This window comes from Mauremys reevesii, linkage group 26 (assembly GCF_016161935.1).
Source record: "Mauremys reevesii isolate NIE-2019 linkage group 26, ASM1616193v1, whole genome shotgun sequence".
Taxonomy (NCBI): domain Eukaryota; kingdom Metazoa; phylum Chordata; order Testudines; family Geoemydidae; genus Mauremys; species Mauremys reevesii.
This window is the reverse complement of record NC_052648.1, coordinates 15505249-15525994: the sequence shown is the minus strand read 5'-3', so window position 1 is coordinate 15525994 and position 20746 is coordinate 15505249. Positions and strand designations below refer to the sequence as shown.

The 20746-nt window shown below is 49.4% G+C and overlaps 1 protein-coding gene across 2 annotated transcripts in view; it reads right to left on the bottom strand.

Annotated features, from left to right (window-relative positions):
- The window catches only part of TMPRSS9 (transmembrane serine protease 9), a 114550-nt gene that overhangs the window by 58314 nt on the left and 35490 nt on the right, over positions 1-20746 (bottom strand). For both annotated transcript variants that reach the window (XM_039515176.1, XM_039515175.1), the window contains one exon: positions 17022-17108. The gene's annotated coding sequence lies outside the window, so the exon portion shown is untranslated. The remainder of the gene's footprint in view (positions 1-17021; positions 17109-20746) is intronic.

The window sequence follows — 20746 nt, the reverse complement described above, 5'->3', positions numbered from 1 at the left end:
GGACAGGACCAGTTGGTTAAGCACCAGCGCTCTCCCTCGAAGGGAGAGGCACCAGAGCAGTCCCATCCAGCTCCACAACCACCCAGTCACCCTGCTCTCCAAACCGTGCCAGTTCTCCGGCGGAGACAGATGCGTGGCCGAGAAATAAATGCCAAGATAGAGCAGCGGACCCACGCTCCACTGAATGGCTTGAAGTGCAGGTGGGAGGGGGCTCGCCCGCCACCCGGCCCCGACCGCCAGGCCAGAGCTCTTGACCCAGTTCACCCGGGCGGAGGAGGCAGCCGAATAAACAGCTTGACAAACCTCCACCCGCACCAGGTCGTCTGGGTCCTGGACCACAAGGAGCACGTCATCGGCGTATGCTGCCAGAACCAGCCGCACCTCCGGCTCACGGAGCACCAATCCCGTCAGCCTCTTGCGAAGGAGACAAAGGAAGGGCTCAATGGCCAGAGTGTACAGCTGACCTGACAGCAGGTAGCCTTGACTCACCCCTCGCCCGAAGCTGACGGGTGCGGTCAGGGTCCAATTGAGCTTGACCAGACACTCTGCGGAGGCTACAGCACCTGGAGAAACCCCACAAACCGGGGTCCGAAGCCAAAAGCCCGCAGAGTGCCCAGGAGATACCCGTGGTCCATCCGGTCAAACGCCTTCTCCTGATCCAGGAACAGGAGGGCGAATGACAGACCATCCCTACACCCAAGCTCCAAGAGATCCCAGACTAGATAAAGATAGTCAAAGATGGTACGGCCCGGGACGGTGCAGGCCTGGTCTGGATGGACCACGTCCACCAGCACGGACCGCAGCCGCAGCGAGATAGCCTTCGCCACGACCTTATAGTCCATGCTGAGGAGCGAGACGGGACGCCAATTCCAGAGATCGTGGCGGTCCCCCTTCTTCGGCAATAAGGTGAGCATGGCTCACCTGCACGAAAGAGGGAGGACCCCGCCCCGCAAGGACTCGGCTCAGATGGTGACTAGGTCCGGGCCGAGGACGTCCCAGAACACGCGGTAGAACTCCACAGTCAGCCCGTCCATGCCCAGAGATTTATTAGTGGGCATAAGACGGAGGGCTTCCGAGAATTCAGCCAGAGTGAGAGGCAGCTCAAGCCAGTCTCGGTCGCCCGCGCCGACCGTCGGGAGTCCGTGCCAAAGCACTCTGCAGGCATCAAGTGGGATCGTACAAAAGCACCCCGGGCCCTTGCCCTTGCCCTTCTTCGTCCCCCCCCTCCCCGCCCGGCCAAGGGGTCAGATGAGGTGGCCATCGCAAGGGAGGGGTGGGGGGGGGGGGGAAAGGGGAACAGGGGCCCAGGAAGTCCCACCCCCCGAATCACCCACCACAGAAAGGGAGGGAAGGGGACAGCCACTAGGGCAGGGGGATGGAAGGAAGGGGAGGGAGGGATGGGAGGAAAGGGAAGGGCAGGGGAGGGAGGGGGAAGAGTGGCTACCACACCCCACCCGCTAGGCTGAAAGCAGGGCGGGGGGGGCACCAACAGAAAGGAACGAAGGGAAACAAGGAACACAACTCCAGCACAAGACGAGAAAGAAACCGGCTCCCCTGGCTGCACTAAAGAAAAGAAGGGAAAACTAAAGCATCATGGAGGAGAGTGCGCCAGTGAAGGAACCAATGAAAAAAGGGGAGAAGGGGGAATCTCAAACGCCAACAGCGGAACGTGGGCACACAGGCAACAAGGGCTGACCCGGAGGGAGGGCAAGAAGCAAGGGGGCGGAATGCGGGGGGGGGGCTAAAGCGGGTGCGCCTCAGGCACGGAGCAAAGAACAGGGTGGGGCCAAAAACAACCAAACCAAAAAAACACAGGGGAGGGAAATGGGGCTGGCAACCAGCCCCGCACCACGGGACAAGGGCGCGGCAAACAACCTAATCAAGGACCAAGAAGCAAAACAGGGCAAACCAGAGCCAAGAGGACGGCTAAAAGGGGGGTGGGCAGGGCAGGCAGCAAGGGGAAAGGGGGCAAGCAGCTGCAAAAACAGGGCAGTGGGCGAGGCAGAGGAAAGGGGGCCCACCGGCCAAACGCAGCAGGGGAGGGAGGACAAGACCAAAGGAAGGGAAGGGAAACGAGCACCCACGGGCGTCTGAAAAACAAATGCCTGTTTGCTGCCGCTATGTTCTCTTGACGGTCAGAGGGGCAGAGCAAACTGCTAGGCCGGAGAGCAGAGAGCAGAGCCAGAAGGCAGGTGGAAAGGTGGAGGGGGCAGTGGTGGTGGCAATAGAGGAGCGGGCGGACTAGGGGGAGGGCTCCAGGCCAATCCCCCAGCTCCCCACAGCAAAAGCACCCACCAGCACAGAAGCAGGGATGTAACAAACCCCCCTCCACAAAACAAAGCCTCCTCTACTCCCTCCTCAGCTCCAGCAGCAGTAACAGCTCCCCAGCAGCAGCAGCAACCCAGCCAGGGGGCCCCCAAAAATGATGGAAAAAGTGGGGCCTCGCACTCCCCTCTAAGGGTCACACCAGCAGGGTCCCCCCAACAGCAGCAACAGCAGCCAGGGGGGCACCCAGCCTGCAAACTGCCCTCATGAGAGTGGAAGGCGGGTAGATCAGCCTCAGAAGGAGCAGAGCCCTATTCCCTGGATAGCCAAACAAGGGCTACTCCAGGCCAATCAAGACACCTGAGGCCAATTTAACCAGTTACGGTCGTTAGGCTAATGCTGGCACCTGACCTCAATTAACTGAGAAAGCGTCAGTTAAGGCTGATAGGCTAATGGAGACAGCTGGGACCAATTAAGGTCCCACTTATACTGCTTTAAAAGCTCTCCTTGCCAGTTCTCTTGAGAGGAGCCCAGGGGAAAGGAGCTGGAGGAGAGGAAGCATTACTGAGCCCTGAGGTAAGGGTGAAACTTGGGAAAGGGGAGCACGTGGAAGTGGCCCAGGGAATCAAAGCAGCGTCAGTGGAAGAGGGAAGCTGCTAATAGCTGCTATCATTAGGGTCCCTGGGCTGGAACCTGGAATAGGGGGCGGACCCAGGTTCCCCCCTTCCTCCCCGCATGATCTACAGAGATCCCTTTGAGAGGGGAAACAGACTTTGGTCTAGACAGGAGACCAAATGGTGCCTATGGAGCCCTAAGGAGCAATGGAGACTGTGGGTATTCCACCTTCCCACCTCCCATACCGGCCTGTGATGAAAATAGCTCAATAACCTGTAACCTTTGCTGCCATACTGGGAAAGGGAGGTCATATTGAGGGCCTTAGTGAGCTTCTGAGGCCACTGAATCTGCCAGGAAGCGCAGGATCCACCAATACAGACTTGGAGCTTTGTCACAACACCTACATGGGGAGGAGACTTCTGATAGCAGAGGGCTCCTTCACTTAGCAGAAAAAGTCATAATAAGACTCAATGGCTGGAAGCTGACGCCAGACAAATTCCAACTAGAAATAAGGCACAAATTGTCAACAGTGAGGGTAACCAACCATTGCAACAACTTAGCAAGGGTTGTGATGGATTCTGGAAAATCACTGGAAATCTTTGTATCAAGACTGGGTATATCCTTCTAAAAAATCTGCTCTAGCTTAACTACAAGCTTCAGGCTGAATGCAGGAATCCCTGTGTGAGACTCTCGGACCTGTGCTATGCAGGAGGTCAGATTGGAGAAGTTAAGTAAATTAAACTTTGCAGAGTTAAGTAAAACAGCTACAGAGTTTAAATTACATTATAAGCCAAATGACACTTAAAAAGAGATTACAGGGATCAGAGATGGTAGCAGCTAAAGAGATGGAAAGAGAAATTGTATGGAAAGGCAAACCCATTGTTAGGTGAACAGAGGGATGTGAAACAGAGTAGAGAGAAGTTCTGGTGCAAGACTGGAGTTACTGGAGGTGCACTGGAATGGGGACTTGTTGGTGTGGTTCCTATTTATTTACCACTGGTACATTTTGTCAGCAGTGCTCTGAAACAAGGTGCATGGGGAGCTGGGACTCGAAGAGGCCAAAGAGGAGGGAATTACAGCTTTCAAAGATTTTCAGGCCAGAAGGATGCATCAGAGGGAGTGTCTGCTGTTGGCCAACCACGACTCTGCTGAGGCCTGCCTCAGTTTCCCCTTCATTCACAGCCCCTTAATAAAATTCACACAGGCCATATATTCAAAACCTTCCCCCTTTTGGGATACAGATGAAATTAATAAGCAGCAGGTTTAAAACAAACAAAAGGAAGTATTTCCTCACACAACGCACAGTCAACTCATGGAACTCTTTGCCAGAGGATCTTGTGAAGGCCAAGACTATAACAGGGTTCAAAAAAGAATTAGATAAGTTCATGGTAGATAGGTCCAGGATGGGCAGGGATAGTTTCCCTAGTCCCTGTCTGCCAGAAGCTAGGAATGGGCGACAGGGGATGGATCACTTGATGATTCCCTGTTCTGTTCATTCCCTCTGATAGATAATAAGACAAAAAATATCATAATGCCAGTATATAAACCCATAGTACGCCCACATCTTGAATACTGTGTGCAGATGTGGTCGCCCCATCTCGAAAAAGATATTAGAATTGGAAAAGGTTCAGAAAAGGGCAACAAATATGATTAGGGGTATGGAACAGCTTCCACCTGAGGCGAGATTAAAGACTTGGACTGTTCAACTTGGAAAAGAGACGACTAAAGGGGGATCTGATAGAAGTCTATAAAATCATGAATGATGTGGAGAAAGTAAATAAGGCAGTGTTATTTACTCCTTCTCATAACACAAGAACTAGGGATCACCCAATGAAATTAAGAGACAGAAGGTTTAAAACAAACAAAAAATAGTATTTCTTCACACAACACACAGTGAATTTGTGTAACTCATTGCCAGGGAATGTTGTGAAGGCCAAAACTATAACAGTGTTCAAAAAAGAATTAGATAAGTTCATGGTGGATAGGTCCATCAATGGCTATTAGCCAAGGTGGTCAGAGACACAGGCCCATGCTCTGGCTGTCTCTCTCCTCTCACTGCCAGAAGATGGGAGAGGATGACAGGGGATGGCTCACTCAATGATTTCCTGTTCTGTTTGTTCCCGCTGAAGCGCCTGGCATTGGATACTGGCTAAAAGGACCATTGGTCTGACACTGTGTGGCTTGTCTTGTGCTCTTAAGAGGGAACAAAGTAGAGTAAATAGTTTTAATTGTTGTGTGCAGTGTTGTAGCTGTGCTGGTGCCAGGATATTAGAGACAGGGTGGGTGAGGGAATAGCCTTTATTGGACCAATTTCTGTTGGGGAGAGAGACAAGCTTTCGAGCTACACAGAGCTCTTCTTCAGATCTGAGTGTCACAGCCAAATACAAGATCCAACAGACAGAATAGGTGCTAACTCCTTGTGCTAAATGAAGGGTCCATTCGAGGTGAAGTGGCCCATTAATAACCCTGTAGTCATAGGCCAAAAAAAAAGGGGGGGGAGAGTAGTGGGTTACAGATTGTTGTAATAAACCATAAATCCAGTGTCTCTGTTCAGTCCATGTTTAGTTGTGAATTTAAGCTCCGAGGCTCCGCTTTTGAAAGTGGTGTGCAGGTTTCCTTTGAGGATGAGGACTGATTAGACACTAAAAATCATGGTCATAATAAAGACACCGGATTTATGACTTATTGCAACAATCTGTAACCCACTAACCCCCCTTTTTGTACTATGACTAAAGGGGTGTTAATAGGCCATTTCACCTCGAACCGTCAGTTACAATATGTGTTAACTCCTTATGCTAAACCAGGGGTTGGCAACCTACAGCATGCATGCCAAAAGGTGGCATGCGAGCCGATTTTTGATGGCATGTAGGAAGGGCTGAGCCGCTCAGCCCGCCGCTGCTCTGGGGTTCCCGCTGCTGGCCCCTTGCCAGCTGGGGTCCCGCCGCCAGTCCCACTCAGCGCCCGCTGCTCGCCTGGGGGAAGGAACCCCAGGCTGGCAGCTGGCTGTGACCCTGGCTGGCAGGAGCCGGTGGACGAAACCCCAGAGCGACGGCGGGCTGAGCTGCTCAGCCTGCCGCAGCTCTGGGATTCCCACTGCTGGCCCCTTGCCAGCCGGGGTCCCACTCAGCACCCGCTGCTGGCCTAGGGGAAGGAACCCCAGGCTGGCAGTGGGCTGAGACCCTGACGGGCAGGAGCCGGCAGCTGAAACCTCAGAGCTGGGCGGGCTGACCAGCTCAGCCCGCTGCCGCTCTGGGGTTCTGGCTGCTGGCCCCTTACCAGCTGGGGTCCCCGTCGCAGCCCCACTCACCTTGCTTCTGGTTGGAGTTCCAGTGCAGGCCCCCTGCCAGACAGGGTCCAGGCTTCCACCCTGCTGAGCCCTACCAGCTGCCAGCTCCACTCACCTCAGCTGCCGATCTGGGGTTCCAGCTGCTGACCTCCTGCCAGCTGGTTATCACCTTATAACTCAGAAGCCTGTGTGCAGCTTAAAGTATCCAAATACGTGCCACCAGACACTGGAAAACTCAGCAAGGAAAAGCAAGGGCAAGGATCACACTCAACTAATAAGAGCTGCATTTTAATTTAATTTTAAATAAAACTTCTGAAACATTTTGAAAACCCTGTTTACTTTACATATAACAGTAGTTTGATTATATATTATAGACTTAGAGAGAGACCTTCTAAAAACTGTTAAAATGTATTACTGGCCCGCAAAACCTTAAAGTGTATACATGAAGAGTCGGCACAGCACTGCTGAAAGGTTGCTGACCCCTGTGCTAAACTGTCTGTTAGCTCTTGTTTTTTAGCTGTGACGTTTTGAGCACTTTTCCCAGGTTGGAGGAAGAGCTCGGTGTAGCTTCAAAGCTGGTCTTTGTCACCAAGAGAAGTTGGTCCAATGAAAGATATTTCCTCCCCCCTTGTCTCTCTAAGTAGTTTTAAGGAATTTGAAGTTTATTTTGAATTGTTGTGTATCTGCATTGGTTTACAATTTAAGTTTAGTTAAGATGATTTAGTTGGGTTCGGATGATTTAGTTGGGTTTGGTGCTGCTTTGAGCAGGGGGTTGGACTAGATACCTCCTGAGGTCCCTTCCAACCCTGAGATTCTATGATTCTATGATTTTAATTCTTTATTACACAGAAAGTGAGCTGTGGAGTGGTTATAGATTTCCTGGTCCTCCAGAGAGGACTAGAAAGAGCTTAATAAATGTGGGCACTTCCTGGTTAGGAGTTTTCTAGTTGTTGCTTTAAATTTGGCTCTTTGCATCTATGTCCTCACACTATACACAGGACACGGGGTCCTGCTTAGCGATAAACTTCATCGGCTTGCCCTGCTGCCCCAGCGCTCCACGCTTTAGGGTCTGTTTCTCTAGACCCACATTTTCAGCTGGTTTGGAGTGACGGCTTGAAAAATCCAGAAAAAACCACCCTGAACAGGGAGCGAAGACAGACAGTTGATAGGAGACGCTAATGCAAAGCTCCAACAAAGAAAAGCCAGTGGAAGAATCCACATAATTACAGCTGAGTGTTCCAGCTGGAAAGAACCTTTTTAAGAACTGTCCTTTCCTTAGTCATCAGGTAGATGATTTTTACAATATAAATAACTGATTTGACCCCAGGACCTTCATGCACCTGGTTCTTGCCGTTGATACAGAAACCACTGCAAGGTTTCAAAATTAAGCAATAATCATGTGATCTGTGCTCTGGAGTAGGTAACTGTGAGCCAGGAGCACAACAATTCTTGTCTTTTCAAAGCTGTTGTCTGTGTGAGATGCCCACTCAGGAGGCAAATTGGGGCAAGGCTGACGAGCCAGTTCCAGCCAAGCACAGTCATTAGAGAACTGTTCTTCTGTGTCCAAACTGGCACACATGTCCAGCTGCCACATGCCCCACTCCTCCTCGGCCACGACAGTCCTTTTATTTTAAAGGAGAAAATACAAGTCTCATCGGCATTAGCAGCAAGATGTTCTCAGCATGTGGCTTGCTCGGAATCTATCGTGCGCTCCCTCTGACTTCCACAGGGGCAGATCAGTGAATTATGTCCCGGATTGTTCCCAATGTTTTGCAAACCAGGAGTCGCAATTAAAAATGAAGGAAACTTTTCAATCCCACGAAGGCCAAGGGAGAAACACACAACTCACCTATTATTTACAGCCCCTGGACCTGCCATTCTCCTGCATGCAAACCTGCCTTGAAGCCAAAGGGCACAATGGACATGTAAGGTCAACAGAACCAGGGTATGTGAAAGTGCAGGTAGTGCCCTGTGGGGGCCCTGTGACAACAGCACCAAATCCTGCAGCATCATTGGTTTATTCTGTTGTCACAAGCTACCCTTCATGCCTCCCTCTTGTCCCCCCCTCCACACAAGCTGAGGCTCAGAGCTGAGATACACAACGATGCAAAACTTGAAGGTGATTATTCTTGACAGATTATTTTTGAAGCTGGGTTTTGCATTCTGCTCTCTGGGCAGCCCAGCTCAGAGCCTCCCTCCCCATGTGAGCTGGGGAAGAGGGCGGCGGCTCATTTTCCTGGCCCCATGGGCCTTGGCTGCTGCACTGTTTTCAGTCTGCTTAGCTCACCAGCCACATTTCTGGCATTCTCTGTTTCCTAGTTGCAAGCTGGATGCCCACCTCTTCCCAGCCCCTGCAGTCTGGCTCCATAGACCAATGCAGAGAGCATGCACTGGAATCCAACCAGCTCCCTCTTACAGGGAAAGCTGGAGAACAAAGAGCAGGTGCAGGCAGATCCCAACAGAGCAGGGAGACAGAAAATGACTAATTCCACTTGAAAAAGGCCATATTGTGAGGCATCTTAGAAAAGAGACAGATTTCTCAGTCACAGAACAGAGTGCCCATGGGGCTGTGGCTGAGCTGAATGGGGCAGTTCAGACTCTCAGAAATATTTCCTTACGTAAAAGAATAAATGGACACAAATCAGACATCAGGAACGGTAACATACAAAAGCCAGTAGGAGAACACTTCAATCTCCTTGGACATTCTATAACAGATTTAAAAGTAACTATTCTTGAACAAAAAAACTTCAGAAACAGACTTCAAAGAGAAACTGAAGAACTACAATTCATTTGCAAATTTAACACCATTAATTTGGGCTTGAATAGGGACTGGGAGTGGCTGGCTCATTACAAAAGCAGCTTTGCCTCTCCTGGAATTGACACCTCCTCATCTATTATTGGGAGTGGACTACATCCACCCTGATTGAATTGGCCCTGTCAACACTGGTTCTCCACTTGTGATGTAACTCCCTTCTCTTCATGTGTCATTATATAATGCCTGCATCTGTAACTTTCACTGCATGCATCTGAAGAAGTGGGTTTTTTACCCACGAGAGCTTATGCCCAATTAAATCTGCTAGTCTTTAAGGTGCCACCAGACTCCTTGTTGTTTTTTTCAGAAATATTGTTTCAGGATCTCTGCAAATTCAGGCAAATGTCGCTGCATCAGTTACACAATTTATATTTTCAATGCTAGCTCTGCAGCCTGTATCTGTATCTATCTCTTAGGGGGCCATTTAGGGATCTGGGGCAAAAATCTGTCTGGGGATTGGTCCTACTTTGAGCAGGGGGTTGGACTAGATGACCTCCTGAGGTCCCTTCCAACCCTGATATTCTATTTTTTCCCCCCTATATTTAACTGAAAGCTGAGGTTCTGGAGCATATGCTGCAGTGAGGGATGAATACCATAGGCACTGACTTCCCCTCTTTCCCGTGGGTACTCGATCCCTCCCCCACTCCACCCCTTCCATGAGGCTCTGCCCCTACCTGGCCTCTTCCCATCCCTTCCCTGCCCCCTTCTTCAAAGTGTCCACCCCCTCCCTGCCAATATTCCAAATCCTTCCCCAAATCCCCGCCCTGGCCTCACCGCTTCCCCACCTCCTCCCCTGAGCGTGCCATGTTTCTGCTCCTCCCTGCCCTCCTGGAGTGTGCTAACACCACCAAACATCTGTTTGGCAGCAGCTGGGCGGGAAACACTGGGAGGTAGGCAGAGGAATGGGGACGTGGCACAGTCGGGGGCGAGGAGGAGGTGGGGTGGAAGGGAGGGGAGCTTGGCTGCTGGTGGGTGCAGAGAACCCACTAATTTTTTTCCTGTGGGTGCTCCAGCCCCAGAGCACCCATGGAGTCGGCGCCTATGGTGAATACTGTGGCTGCAGAATGTGCAGGACCCTGAGTGAATGTTTCCTTCGGAGGGAGAAGAGTCTCTGTCATGTGGGCTCAAGGGTTCTCCAGAGCTCTACTGCATTTTGTTAGAATGGAGTTAGTTGGGGTTCAGACAGAAAAGGTCCCTGTTTAGTTATGTAATCTGCATATTTATTAAATCCAGCAATTAAAGGGTTAATTATTTCTGTTCTAGTTTGTGATTTGAATGGGTTGGATGGCAAAGCAAAGCTTCTAGGAGAGAGGTCTCCAGGTTTGCATATCATGAAACCACAGGTCACAAGCCTTGTGGATAGGGTGGAAGCGGCAGATGTGGTATATCTTGACTTTAGTAAGGCTTTTGATGCTGCAAGACCTTTTCATAAACAAATTAGGGAAATGCAACCTAGAGGGAGCTACTATAAGGTGGGTGCATAACTGGTTGGAAAATTGTTCCCAGAGAGTAGTTATCAGTGGTTCACAGTCATGCTGGAAGGGCATAACGAGTGGGGTCCCACAGGGATCTGTTATGGGTCCAGTTCTGTTCAATATCTTCATCAGTGATTTAGATAATGGCAGAGAGAGCACACTTATAAAGTTTGCAGATAATATCAAGCTGGGAGGGGTTGCAAGTGCTTTGGAGGACAGGATTAAAATTCAAAATGATCTGGACAAACTGGAGAAATGGTTTGAAGTAAATAGGATGAAATTTAATAAGGACAAAGGCAAAGTATTCCATTTAGGAAAGATCAATCCGTTGCACACATACAAAATGGGAAATATATGCCTAGAAAGGAGTACTACGGAAAGGGATCTGGGGGTCATAGCTAAATTTGAGTCAACAGTGTAACACTGTTGCAAAAAAAGCAAACATCATTCGGGGATGTATTAGCAGGAATGTTGTAAGCAAGACACGAGAATTAATTCTGCCACTCTACTCCACGCCGATTAGGCCTCAACTGGAGTATTGTGTCCAGTTCTGGGTGCCACATTTCAGGAAAGATGTGGACAAATTGGAGAAAGTCCAGAGAAGAGCTACAAAAATGATTAAAGGTGTAGAGAACATGACCTATGAGGGAAGATTGAAAAAATTGGGTTTGTTTAGTCTGGAGAAGACAAGACAGAGGGGACATAACAGTTTTCAAGTACATAAAAGATTGTTACAAGGAGGAGGGAGAAAAATTGTTCTTAACCTGAGGACAGGACAAGAAGCAATGGGCTTAAATTGCAGCAAGGGCAGTTTAGGTTGGACATTAAGAAAAACTTCCTAACTGTCAGGGTGGTTAAGCACTGGGATAAATTGCCTAGGGAGGTGGTGGAATCTCCATCACTGGGGATTTTTAAGAGCAGGTTGGATAAACACCTGTCAGGGATGGTCTAAATCAGTGGTCCCCAACACGGTGTGCCCGCGTCGGGGCCCCCGGGAGAGCACCGGCCGAATTTCAGCGGCATTTCGGCGGGGACGCCTCTCGATGATGCCGCTTGTCGCCAACAAGTGACGTCATCAAGAGGTGTCACTCCTGAATTTCGGCGGGGGCACCTCTCGATGACATCGCTTGTCGATGGCAAGTGGCGTCATCGAGAGGCATCGCCACCGAAATGCCGCCAAAATTTGGCGGCATTTCGGTGGGTGCTCCACTGCCGCAGTAGTCCTTCGTCTGGCACCCGCCAGACGAAAAGGTTGGGGTCCACTAGTCTAGATAATACTTAGTCCTGCCTTGAGTGCAGGGGACTGGACTAGATAACCTCTCAAGGTCCCTTCCAGTTCTATGATTCTATGAAATACACACGGGAGACATTGGAGTAGAAATGAAAGCTGCTGGCAGTAGGTAGTTTATGGTGGCCAAGTTTGGATCAGGACATAGATCTGGTGAATATACAGCATAGTCCATTCTGTGGCTGGCATTGCATCCTGCCATCCCTGGGGAGGGGCAGCAGAGAATTCAGCTTGCAGAAAAGGACTAGTTCCCAAAGGTTCCTTGTAGACCCTGGCACATATTTGAGGTGGCCAGACGCATGCTTTTGCTCATGCTGGCTATTGCGTAAGTCCGAGAAACTGGTTTGGTGCACACAGGTTTCCATAAGGGACAGCAGCTCTTGAGTGGCATGTGAGGAATTCCAGGCTCACATGTGCCACAGGAGTGAGGGCAGGGTAAAACCTGATGGGCTAGAGGTGGATGTTGAAGGCTCTTGGGGGAATGGGACATTGAGGAAGACAAGCTAGAGGCAGTTTAAAGGGCAGGGTCTATAAAGCCATTTAATCTTGATCCTCACAAGAGGAGCTCTGAGCCAGAGACTGAATTTGAGACAAGCCCAGGGAAGTCAGCAGCTGAACTCTTGACACAAACCAGGTCTGAGAAGAGCTACACAGGGAGAAGAGGAGCTGCATGACCATGCTTGGTGATGCCATGAGGAACCTGCTGGAGCTCTGTGACCAGCTAGAGAAAACAGCCAGGTCTGACACCTACCAGGAGGCAGGACAAATTACGGGAATTGGAATATCCCTGCAGCCTTCCCATTGGTTATAGTTCCGTGGGAGCAAGCGCCAGTGAAGGGAGGTTTGATGTGAAGGATCACTTCATGGACTGATGAGACCTGAATAGGGGAACATCTTGTGGACCTTCCAGGTGTGCAGGGAGTGAAGGGAAGACTGATTCCATAGGACAGGCAATGGGACAAATAGGGGTGTCTTTTCCCAGAGTACTGGAGCCCTTGCTAATGAGGAGTCTGTTGGGATTAGACAGTCTTCAGAAAAACAGCCTCTCAGGGTCAAAACAGGCAGGGCTTGTCAGGTGAGCTTCAAGCTAGGTACAAAATGGGGAGACGGGCCCATTCAGCTAGACAGCCTGGTGTGCACTCCCCAGCCACAGGGGTGCTGCAGAACTGCTCAAGGTGCTTTTCCCCCATTCCCTCCTCCCAGCACACAATGCTTTGCCACTGGCTCAGCACTCCTGAGTGGAGCTACGTGAGGAGACGACACTTTTCCTTTTTCTTCTTAAGCAAAACGATCAGGAACTAAAGTCCCAACAATCCCTGCCAGTGTCTGTGATTCTGCCCTGCAGAGACAGAGGCTACATTAGCACCATCCGCTTAGCTTCTGAGCCTGGATCCCGTTCAGGGCAGAGTGGATGACGACAGCAGCCAATCTGCCTTGGAGCCCAGCCAGCACGCTCTGTTCTGCCAGCCATTACCTGGGATGTGCAGGCACAGAGGAGAAAAGCTTCTCTGGCATCAAAAGGTTATGAGGCAGCAAGAGGATAAGCACCGGGGAATGGTACGCAAACAAAGACAGAGGAGACACTCACTCCTTTATGCTCACATTTAAAAGGACACTTGTGCTCCAGCAGAGCTAACTGCAAACTGGGGAGGGATAGCAGTTGTTCTGAGGAGGTGAAATAAATGCTCTTTGGGGTTGGACGATTTAAAAAAAAAAAATCAAGGGATTGTTGGGTTTTGTTTTAACTTAACACCCCCTCCTGCCGTCAGTAAAGCAATTCTGAACATTGATAGCACCATTTACACACCTTGGCATAGTGCTTCATACAGCTTGGTGAGTATTGTTACCATTTACAGAGCAGGGGCTCCCCCAAGCCCCAGCAGGCTGGGCCCCACTGTACAGGGCCCTGCACAAACACCCCATGAGAATGAGCCAGGCCTGCCCAGACCTCACTCTAGCTTGGTTGGCCTTTTCTGGACCTCAGTCCTATGGTGACCGTGGCACTGGAGCTGCACACTGCACTGCACGGACCATTGCACAACGGAATGATCTATCCCTTATAATTTTGTACCCCTTTTTAGGGTCTGCTTCCCTTTTAAAGCTGTATCCAACTATCTCACGTGCCCTTGCAGGGCCAGGGGAGACTGCAGTGACTGTAACTTCAGTGGGAGGGTTGCCTGCACAAAGGTGGAGCAAGGACTCTAGGAATCCTCCCAAAGAAAGCAAGAATGACCTAGGAGTGGAATCAAACTTTTATTTCCTCCATTAGTTGTATCTAACCAGGCTTAGAGCAGAGAGCAGGTCAGGGTAGGGTGACTATATTTCCCTATGCTGAATATGGGACACCTGGTAAAATTACTCATATTAAAGCATGAGCTTTCGTGAGCTACAGCTCACTTCTTCGGATGCATAGAACGGAACATACAGACAGGAGATATTTATACATACAGAGAACATGAAAAGGTGGAAGTATGCATAACAACTAATCAATTGAGACTTTTCCTGTTGGTATGCATACTTCCACCTTTTCATGTTCTCTGTATGTATAAATATCTCCTGTCTGTATGTTCCATTCTATGCATCCGAAGAAGTGAGCTGTAGCTCACGAAAGCTCATGCTAAAATAAATTTGTTAGTCTTTAAGGTGCCACAAGTACTCCTGTTCTTTTTGCGGATACAGACTAACACGGCTGCTACTCTGAAACCTGTCATATTAAAGCGAGTTCAATTGCAATCCATCAGAACGATGCAGTACAAATGTTCAAATTAACACCAAGTTCACTGAACCCCCATTAGAAAGAAATACTATGTAGTTGGATTCTTCTTATTTACCTTCTTATCTTTAAGGCTTTAGGGTTCACACAGATAGGGGTGACACACACACCCCTGCCTCCCCCCGCAAAGAGGGGAGGGATCACACACACACACACACACACACACTCCCCCATGCCTCCCTCACACGGGGCAGTGACCGACCAACCCCACCCTCTCTGCCTCTCTGGCAGTCTTTGCCCTCCATGGCTGGCTGCGCCCCTGGTGACGGCCCCGCCTCTCCTGGTACTTGGCACCACATCTTCCCGAGGCAACACAGGATCACATGCCCCCCAGGATTCACACCAGAATGTGGCCAGCAGCAGCCTTTCGGCACTGTGCATTAGGGAAGGAACAGGACCTGCTTCCAGCTGCAGGGGAGGAAGGGGGGGAAGGAATGACCTGGCCCTGTCTTTGCAGAGCTCATCTCTTCCCCTCCCCCACCTCAGCTGGAAGCCGCTTGTCCCTTCTTGCCTGCAGTGTCAAAAGGCAGCTAACACCTCCAGGCTGCTGTTAGCCACGGACATAACTTGTGCCCCGGCTACAGTGAGGGCAGGAAGGGGTTAAGCCCTAACGATGTATTGTGCACCAGGGCTCTGGGAACCTGACTGCAGGGGCGGATGAAGATGGGGGGTTAGCCCCTGCCCAGGGGGCTGCTGTGGAGCCTGCGGGGTCGGGGCATGAACAGGCTGGAAATCGCTCCCCCTCTCCGCACTCCAGAGCTTAGCTGAGGGGTGGGGAGGCTTCCCCGTGCCAGTGCTGTGCGGGGCATTGGCACCTGCAGGGCTCAGCTCCTCCTGGCCAGAGCCCAGGGCCGGAGGGTCTTGGGCTTTCCCAGGGTGCCAGCCCAGCCCAACGCAGTAGGGGAAGGAAGGAGCCTGCCAGCCAGGAGCAGGATCTACCAGTACTGATGGGGTGGAGGCAGAAAATATGGGATAATTTTCCCATTTTTAAGAAAAAGTTGGGACACCTGCAGGAGGGCTTAACTACAGGACTGTCCCTTTAAAAATAGGATGTCTGGTCACCCTAGCTCAGTGAAACACCATGACAGGCACACAAGAGTATTAGGAGGAGCTAGAGGAGTTGAAATTTTGCATAGAAAAGCTGATTGATGAAATCAACCCCAGGAGGCCAGAGACCTGGCCGGAGCCCAGGGGAATGGGAAGCAGCAGTGCAGTGTCCTGTGTGCAAGCGGCTGCTCTTACTGCTCTAGTGTCCTTTGGAATCCGGGTGCTACGTTGCAGGGGACTTCACTAGAACCCCCCGGTGGCTGCTTCCTTGGCCCTCGATGGCCTGTCTGAGAGTCTGCCATGGCCTGGCCCTCCAGCCAGATCACTTGCTCCGTCCCCTTCCGGGATAACAAATGGTCCAACTATCATCCAAACGAATATCTAACTCCTCATTCTTCTGCCTCTTTCAGGCTCCATTAAAGTTTTCTGCTCCATAGCCCCTAATCCTGGGACAGAGCTTCTCATAGGCAGCCAGCTGGTTCCCCCCCAAGGGACTCTGTCAGCTTCCTCCACGGATCTCCCTGTTCTTTACAGGCACTAACTCTGGGCACCCTGCTGAAACCTAACCTGCTCCCTGAGGGCCTCTTCCAGTCTGACCTCACCAGGCTCTTCCCAGAGAGGGACTCCCCTTACTCCTCTGCTCTGGGTATCCTCCCTTAAGGAACGCACAGCCCTCTCTGCTCCCCTGCAGCTGGGGTCAGTTATAACAACAGTCTCCATCACACTCAGCTGGGCAAATTGCTGGCTGGTCACATTGAAAAGTGAGGCTGATTCCTCCCCAGTACTGGCTGTTTCCAGGCACTTGAGAGTCTTTATCATTCTTGTTCCCATATTCTCTCTGTCTCACTCAGGAGCACGCCATGTGCTTGCCTCAGTGCCTGTCAGAAGAACTAAGCGACCTACTAAGCGAGGGGTGGTGGGCTTAGCTGGCAGTTACAGCAGGTGCCGAGCCTTGGCTGAACTGGACCTGGACTCCCACTGGGTGGGTGGAGCACTATGGGCACAAGAGTAACTCTGCTGAGCACTAGGACTGGGAAAGACTGATCCCCGGGGTCACTTTGGTAGCTCCCGGGTGTTGGGAAGGAAGGGATCCCACAATCAAGCCTTGCAGTGGGCCCCACAGGATAAATATTACCATTTTCAGGAAGTAGTTCCCTGGGCAAGTGTACAGTGCAGCTGCTGGGCTGGGAGGAAGTCAGTTTAGAAAGTCTTGGTCCTGGCACAATGGGAGAAACACCAAGTACGTGGGAGAATCAGATGCACAGATGAAGAAATTCACAGGCAGCTTGCAACACACTCTCAAAAGGAGCTGCCATTCTTCCCCTTGGCAGAGCCTCCCCATGCTGTCCCCTTGCTGCCACCTGAGCAAATCTGACAGGAAAGGCAAACCTCCACTCAGCTGCCAGGGCTGGGGGGATATGCTGCTGCTTTTGCATGCTTGGATCGGTTTGATTCTTTACCTTTATTCTGTGCTTTCCCACTGCCCTGCTATCAGCACACAGATCTTGAGGGAAGAGCTGAAGTGGCCTCACCAGGTAACAACCTCTCTGAAAAAGAGAAAGAATCAGTCCCTTGGCTTCCTGGGAAGGACATGAGCAATGGTCTGTGAGGCAACGACCCATTTGTGGCGCCATATAGTCTGTGTGATGCCAACAGGGCTTGCGCCTTCCTCTTGGGCTTTGCTCTCAGCTAGGCCCTTTGGCCTTGCTCGGATGTAACTCATCACAGCAGGAATTTCTTCAAGGAGGATGACGAACATTGGCTTTGCATAGCAAACATTGAATCCAAGCTCTTAATAATTGCCACATCCAGACGGGCTGGTATGGACGGCTCAGACAATAACTTTAGAGCTGCCCACAGAACACAGCCAACTGTTCCCTTCATTTAGCACCATGCTGTGGTTCTGAGAGGGGGTCAGGGAAAACCTGTGAGAAAAATGCAGTCTCTCTCTCTCTCTCTCCCTCCTGCACTTTGGAAACATTGCTATGGCTTGTGCGGGCAGGCTGACCTCGCGGGGGGATAATGGTTCGTTTTTCTGGGCCCTGACTAGGGCTTTCCAGGAACCTGCTGGGTTTCGTGGTTTGTTAGAGTAGGGAGCCCAATGGAACTGACTGCATGTCCATGAGCCGCATTCTGCATGGTGCTGCACACCCTCTGTTCCCACTGCTTTCAATGGACTCTCAGCACCTCACAGCCCCTGTGCTCCTCAGTTCTAGGACTAGAAATGACACCAAGAGGGGAAGGGACCAAGAGAAAATGGTGTGGGGAAGATCCTCAGCTGGTGTAAATTGTCATTGCCACAGACCCATTGATGTCAATGGAGCAATTTACAGAGCTGGGCATCTGCCCAAATATGGCTTTAAAAATCAGTGTCACATAATCTGGGTCCACAAACACCAAATGCCTCACTCCTCATTGTGCAGTTACTCCAGAGAGTCACTCCAGTGCAGAGTCATTATTGCGTGGGTGCCCTACATGTACATTTCCAGCCTGTGACGTGTTTGAATTACTTGTAAATCTAATCTTAGCTGTGAATTTCCTGGGTTTATAATGTGTTGGTTGGGGACAATGACAGCCTCCCTGTAATGTATTGTACCCTAAATCATCAATCAATACTGTCAGCCCTAACTCCAGCTTAACATCTGGTTTGGCTGAAAACATACCATTGACGCATTAAAGGGGTCAGTTTCTCAAAGCTATATATAAATATGACCAACTGTAATTGTGAGGAAAAATTTAAAGAAATGTGTAAACAAAAACTGGGTGTTGTTCAAGCACTTGTTACACACTGCCCAAAAAACTGCAAATTTTCAGTTGGAAAAAAGGATACTTCACTCTTAAAGTTTTTATTTTTGTTTTTAAATCTTGATTAAAGCAAGGACATGAAAACAGCAATAAAAAAAAGATGAAAACCAGAAAGCATTATATAACAAATGGAAGAAAGAAGAAGAGGGCAATGAATAGACATCAGAAGTCTGAAATGCAGATAATTGATGAGAGAAGCTAAAGGTAACAACAAAATATCTATAGAGAATAGGGTCAGGGACAAGATTTTTTAAAAAATATGTCAAAGAACTAAAGGAATCCCAGAAGTAGTATAGATCCAATAATAAATAAATGGCAATAGTAAAACTGACAGTAATGATGCAGGAACGACAGAAGTGTTCAGTAAATATTTTAGAAAGAATGATGAAATATTTTTTTCCAACAATAACTAAGGAGAATGTTAAACTGTTTATACTAAAGTTAAACATTTTTAAATCTGCAGCTCTGAATAATTTTCACCTAAGAATTTTGAAAGATTTGGCCAAGGAGCTCTCCAGATCAGTGATGCTAATTTTGAATAATTCTTGAAAAATTAGGGAAATTTCAGAGGACAAGAAGAAAGCTAATGTTATGCCAATATTTTTTAAAAAAGCATTAATGGGATTACTTTGCTAACTATAGGCCAATCCAAGATGAAATAATGGAACTGTTGGTACAGGGCAGTTAAAGAATTAAAGGCTGGAATTATAATTAATACCAATCAACATGGTTTCATGGAATTGAACTTGATATCTTTCTTTGAGTCTACAAGTCTGGGTGATAAATGTAACTGTATTGATTTAATATACAGTACTTGGATTTCTCTGAGGTGTTAACTTAGTACTGCATGACATTCACGAAATCCTAACACTACACAAAATCAACGACACATGTTAAGTGGCTCAGAAGTTGGCTAACTAATAGATCTTGAAAATATAGTTGTAAATAGCAATTACCAGCTAGTGGAGGTGTTTTCTTGTGGGGTGTTGCAGGGATTGGATCGCAGCCCAAGGCTATTTTATTTTTTTATCTATGAGCTGGAAGGAAATATAAAATCATCTCTGATGACAAAGATCAGCAGAGGGGTCACTAATACACAGCAAGATGGCTAGTTTTAAGATGGAGCTTGTTGAATGAGTTATATGACAGGGTGGCCTGTTGATAGCTGGGACTGGACTTGCTGACCCAAAAGATCCCTTCCACTTCTCTGTCCTATGTTCTGATGTGTCAATAGTGGCTTTACAATAGAATGGCAGAGTCAACCTTAGCTCTTAAGTCACGACCACATCTCCATAATAAAATGGTGCGTCAGTGTGACTAATATTGTCTTGTCATTCCCTTGTGCTCCACCATCTGTGCCCATTTGTTATCCCTTATAGAGAGAGGGTTTGGGGCAGGGACTTTTTGTTCTGTGTTTGTGCAGTGCCCAGCATGATGGGGTCTGGGTCCATGACCGGGGCTCCTTGGCACTACTGCAATACAAGTAATATGTCTGTGCTTCACATGCACTTAACATCTGCCCATGCCAGTTCTCTGGCACTGAAAGTGCCTGACCAGGTGCGGGGTGGTACAGGTTAGTGGTGATGAGCAAATCCACACATTGCTTCCATGTGACCTTGTGGGGGGACACACCCATTAACAGATAGTTAGGGAACTCTGGACTCACAGGCAGGATCAGAACAGTTGGCACAGCAGACTCACTGCAGACACCACATAGGTGGCAGCGGCTTCTAGAACATTCAGTTCCCCATCTCACTCAGCATTTCCTCAACACCTGTGGTTTGCTGACTCCAAATTCTGGGCTACCTCAGAAGACATCTCACCCAGATCACTTTGACACCAATTGAATAACCCTCTTCTGCTATTGCATCTCCCTCTGTCTGTGACATCAACCCACTGCTGTGAAGATGATTGTGACACTGTAAATGAGACTGATTGTGGTTGGAGAGTAGAAGGGATGGTGGCAGCAGGGCCTGATAAGGAACAGAGAGCCTGTTGTCATCCAAAGAAGTCGAGCCTTGAAAGGGGAAAAAGGGAAGAAAGAGGCCCAGAAAAAATAGAGCAGCAGAATCGTCTCTGAAGGGAAGGGCTTTTCAGTGTTTTTCAGGAGGCGTCAGCGGCCCTTTTAAGTGAAGCGTCCTGATAAGAGACTTTAAAGGTCACCTCTTTGTGAGGAGAGAGACCGAGAGAAAGGGGAGGGGAGATCGTCTGTCCAAACTGCCTTTTTTATGGAGCTCAGCATAAATTTTTCAATTGTAAATGAGCCTCTGCAGAGATAGGGCAGACACTGGCGCTTTGGGCCTCTGTGTTTTGTCTGCAGTGAGTGTGTTTGTTAACAATCTCTTGATTTGACAATTCAGATGCTGCAAAGAGGAGACAG